Source organism: Abramis brama (assembly GCF_963993115.1).
Source record: "Abramis brama genome assembly, chromosome: 24".
In the NCBI taxonomy this organism is placed as follows: Eukaryota; Metazoa; Chordata; class Actinopteri; order Cypriniformes; family Leuciscidae; genus Abramis; species Abramis brama.
Genome location: NC_139986.1, coordinates 13,294,527 through 13,300,031, shown reverse-complemented (window position 1 = coordinate 13,300,031; position 5,505 = coordinate 13,294,527). Strand labels below are relative to the sequence as shown.

At 36.5% G+C, this 5,505-nt stretch overlaps 1 pseudogene across 1 annotated transcript; it reads left to right on the top strand.

The window, feature by feature from the left end:
* Positions 1-488: 488 nt before the first annotated feature.
* LOC311074999 (butyrophilin subfamily 3 member A2-like) lies at positions 489-3,128 on the top strand (annotated as a pseudogene). Its single transcript has 4 exons — positions 489-546; positions 670-992; positions 1,085-1,358; positions 3,077-3,128. The product of its transcript is annotated as a butyrophilin subfamily 3 member A2-like (transcript).
* Positions 3,129-5,505: the final 2,377 nt, after the last annotated feature.

Here is a 5,505-nt window from a genome sequence, read left to right as displayed (position 1 = left end):
TGTAGTATATATCCTGTGCCTGCTGGGACACTCTTGAGAACACAATCAATGTTGAGTTGAAGGTAAGTCATGGACGAATCGGAAACACATTTACCTGAAGTCTGGCATGAGTGTGACTTGAGGACCATGTTTGAGTTCAACAGGTTTAATGCATATAATAAATAAATATCTTGTAAATAAATGAAAGGTTTTTGCATCAAAATTATAGATATTTTTGGATTTTTGAAAATGAAATCCTGATTCAACAACCTTCAACATGTGTTTATATGTTTTTATAAGTGCTACATGTAGACACACATTGTGTATTGTAAATACAAGTGATCCTAAAATCCTAAAAGTGATTGTAAATGTGTCTTGCTTTTGGACAGAAGGTTAAGTGTAAGTATTATTATAGGGAAAAAGGCATGTATGCTGCTGATACTTTCTGTAATGTTTTCTCTTTTTTCATATTTTTTTCATATTTTCTTTTTAGCATCTGTGTCTCAGAGATGAAGTCCATTTGTTTGACTCTCCTGCTTGTTAGTGGAATTACAGATTCAAGATCAGGTAATTTATTCATCATTGTGAATAATACTTTATATTTATTGCACAGTACTGTTTGTCTGGAACAATATTAGAGTAAAAACCTTTAGGATGCGTAGTTCAGATCTGCTCTTTCTCTTGTAACAGAGCAGTATGAAGTAGTGGGACCTGCAGATCCTGTATTTGCTCTATCTGGTGAAGATGTGATTCTGCCCTGTTCAGTCAAACCCAGCATCAGTGTTGTGGACTTGATCTGAAAGACTCAGTGCATCTCTATGATGATCATGAAGACAGAAACACAGATCTGATTCAGTCTTACAGAGGAAGAACTAAACTGATCCATCAAAAACTACAGAGAGGAAACGCATCACTCAAACTCTCAACAGTCCGAGTCTCTGATGAAGGACGTTAAAAGTGTTTTATTCAGTCTAAATCCTGGTCTGATGACGCTGTTGATGTCAGAGTTGAAGGTGAGGAAACCAGTAAAAACTAGCATGCTCTTTTCATGGAACAAACTAACTTTTCAGAATAACAACAGAATGTTCTTCCTGTTGATCTGTAGCTGCAGGACGTCCTCCAGTGATCACTGTAGATGGGTTTGATCGTTCAGGAGGGCTTCATCTACAGTGTGAATCTGAAGATTGGTATCCTGAACCTGATCTTGAGTGGCTAGACAGTGAAGGAGTCAGTTTGAGTTCAGAAACCTCAGAGACACACAGAAACACAGACAGATTCAGTCTGAAACACACCGTCATTGTTTATCACAGTGGCAAGATTCACTGCAGAGTCAGACTGAGACATCACATGCTGGAGACACTGATTAACACCACAAGTGGGTACTGACACATCTGTTACTAGTAAAAATAATGAATGATTATCAGCTTATTATGTAAAGCTAAAAGCAATAGCAGCATTACGTTTATAATAGAGTTTTACATTTTACGAGTTTTTACGAGTATAACATTTTACTGTGTATGTGCCATTCAGAACTGAACATCTTGTAAACACCTGTAAATTTGATTTACACAATGTGCTTATTTACGGTTTTGTTTTGCAGATAATATGTTTAATTCTTGGAGGACATCAGTCATCCTGATTTCAGTTATAGTTGTGCTCGTTGTGATTGCTGGAATACTCATAACTGTGTTTGCTCATAAAAACAGAGGTAAAGTTCTTGTTTTCTATTTTATATGTTTATGCAAATAAAGCATCTGTCAGGTTTCGTACAAACGAAGCAGGCAAGATGGTAAGTTTGATATTTTAATAGCAGAATGGATCGGACACAGCGTGAAAGGTGAGTAAACAGGAAGCAGATAATTGGATGAAGCTTAACTGAATAATAACAAGTCTCTCTTTCTCTTGCAGATGCAGATGATGAAGATTCTCTGAAGATGGACTGAAGACAGACTGAAGAAGATCGGGATCAACGGTAAGTATGCAGGTAGGTGAAGTAGAGAGTCTGTGTGTCATGAATAGACATGTATAGACGAGACCAGACAAAGAGTGAGTGACTGAGTGCTGAATATAAAGGTGAGCTGGTGATGGGATCCAGGTGACGGTGATTACTACTAGAGGAGAGTGAGTGCAGGTGTGCGCCAAGGAGGATTCTGGGGAGTGTAGTGCAGAGACAGATGAGGAAGACAGACGGTGGATGTGACAGCATCCTGGGGATAGTTTTTTTTACATGTTTTACTCATGTCTAATAGAGTGCCGAAGTTATGACGTCATTTTGTAGGACAACCCGGAAGTTAGCGGCACATGGGTTCCCTCGATTGAAAAGCTATGCATTTTCCCCATAGACTTTTGGAAAATCGCAAAAAATAAGATCTGTGTTCAACAAAGAGTTGTGACCCTTACACGTTTTGTCTATCAAGATAATCTTTACAAGTTAATCCAAAATTTATACATTCTGAAGCCTAAATAAAGCCGTCAGATATAAAATGCGGTAGGCTATAAACGGACTACAGCACACCATGGTCACGGATCAGCAGTGGCGGAACTAGAGTTTTATATATGGGGTGGCCAGGGGGTGGCCACTGCTACTTGCGGGGGTACACACACACACACACACACACACACACACACACACACACACACACACACAAAATGGAAAAGCTTATGGAAGGAATTGGGTCACTCTGTTTGTGTCTATAAGTGTTGAACATCGAAAATATTTGCAGAAAACAAAGCTGAAGCACCAAGAAGATAAGATACCGTAGAATGTGTCTGTTATGAACTGCTGCATTTATTTACAAAAGAAACTAACATTTACAAAAAAAAATTTTTTTTAATTAGATATAGCAGGCATCAAGTAGACATTGAAAAATTGAAACAATTTTATTGCCCATCAATATAAAATCTTATCCTAGGAAGATTTAATACAACATAATTCTTTCATTATAATAATTTATAATTATTCTTTCTAATTATAATTATTTAATTTATATATTTTTTTTTGTGTTCATTTTTTGGTGAACTATCCTTTTAATCTGGCAAAATCTTCTCAACTTAAATTCCTGAATTTGGTATGTGATTGACTGCCTGTGTCTGGTAGATGCTCTGAGCTGTTGCTGGTCCTGAAGTCTGACCACACTGACTCTGACTAGCCAGTGGTGATGCAAGGGCTGGGGTCTGATCCGCCTGTTAGTCCAGTCATTTTAAGACAAAATGGGGGTCAACCTTGAACAAATTGCAACAGAAGCAAACTCAACTGATTTTGTATCCTCAATATGTCCTAAGTAAGGAAAAACAAGTCCCAAAGAATCCCATTAGGGGAAAGTTTCAAAAAAGACCCAAATATATCCTATTCATACACCTATTCATTCTTTTTCTTACGTGAATAGGGTAAAATTTTTAACCTTTAGATATCACCATGAAAATTACTGAGTTGATTACTTACATCAAGACAAACAAAAAATGTATTACAAGTTTTTTTTTTTTTTATTGTTTGTTAACATGGACAAATGGTGCATAATCTAATTATGTAGGCTATGTGCTAATTTGCACAACAGATCTAAACATTGGGTCTAGCCAGGTGAACATGTCTTGTTGAATCTTGTTGACACATAACAGTAAAATACTTAATGTTATAAGGTCTGAATGTAACTCATTTAGGCTACCCATGAGCATTAATACATAGAGGCAGGAAGAAGTACTTTAGAAACCAGCCTTTATTCATTTTTAAGAGATTGGGTTTGGGGCTGGGTCCGTGGGACTGTTTCTGGGGGACGAGTCTGAAGGAAGAACAGGAGACAATGGTAAGGAGAATGCAGAAGACTAAAGGTAAAATAAAAAGTGAATCCCCAGAAACAGTTTTCAAAACTTTCCCCTAATGGGATTCTTCTGGACTTTTTTTCCTTACTCAGGACATATGAGGATACAAAATTATTTGAGTTTGCTTCTGTTGCAATTTGTTAAACCTTTTTTCATAAAATGACTGGACTATGTTTGTGCTTATTAAAAAGAACTCTTAAAGCCTATCTCTCCCTTTCTTTTTAATTGACCCTGTTCAAAAATATGCCAAATTTAAAATATGATTCCAATCATATTCTAATCATCATCCAATTACCAACATTTTTATCTTAACTCTTTCCAGTAAAAAAATGTATTGTATGAATATCTGAACATACCAAAAGAAAGAACAGAAAGAAGACCCTGTGCTTTAAAAAAATAAAAAAATCTGTTTTATTCTAGCTTTGTGCGTCTCTTTTATCACCACTTGAATGTTGGCAAGTTTCATAAAAAGCAACATGAGCAAAAAGCTGAGAAAATCGTATTTTATCAAAGACTACATCTAGATCAGATTTAATGATGACCAAAACACAGTAGAACGAGTCCATCAACACCCTACACCCATAAAGCTTCACAGTCCTAGTGATCGCATTATGATTTCGCTTGTTTCTGCTCTTCTTTGCCTGCGTTTTGATCTCCTATGATCCTCACATTAGCTAGAACATTTGTATACAACGTACACACGGCAAGGTAGCCTACTGTATGCGTGTATTAGGCCGAATGTGTTCGGAGCACACCCCCCTGATGCTAAACCTTAAAAACTTACTTCAAATATGATGTTTTCTTATTCGGTGAAGTTCGGTATCTTGCAACTATCTCTCGTCCTCTGCTCGTTCGTTTGAAAACTGCGCGCGCGCCGCGCTGCCGGCGAACGTAATTTTTTTTTTTTTTTAAATCAGCATCAGCAACTGCCAGTAGCAAATACAATTTTGGGGTGGCACTCGGGGTGGCCAATCGCATGTCAGGGGTGTCCAGTGCCACCCCGGACCCCCCTCTGTCTCCGCCACTGCGGATCAGCGTCATCATCAAGCTTCCTCAAACTTTATTTAAAAAACACGCTCGCTCATTATGATCTGCGCTGTGTATGAACACTTATCCACTTTTTCATGAGAAATATTGCCCATTCGTTTTTTCCAAAAATGTTAGAAACTAATTTTGTTTATGCGTGCCTCTCTGAGATTTTTTTTTAATCTTTTGTTTATGTTTTATTTATTCGTTTATTTTGTTAGTTTATATAAACCTTAATATTATTTTCTTCGTGATTAAGATTATTATGCCTGATCATTGTGCCCCAAATAAACTTTAAAGATTATCTTTCACTGTATTATGTTTGATTGTATGTTTGCATATTATTATAAGTGGGTAAAAGCCAAGTTCACAAATATCAGGGTGCAGAGTCTACCCTTTCTATAATTATATCCAAACAAGTTACAATAAAAGTCAATAAACCAGGTATTATTTAGAATATTTTAATTAAACACATTTCTCGACGTAAAGTTAGCCTTTAATAAAACTGCAACGGATCTAATCTATTAAACAGTGGCAAAGTAAACAAGCTTTTAGATATTTTAAGAGAAAGACAAAAGGTATTTAAGCTGTTGATTTGGTTATGAAAAACGTTTATTCTTGCTTATTTAACTCCATCTGAGCGTCAAAGTAACATTAGCGTGTTAAGCATATGCACCATTAAAG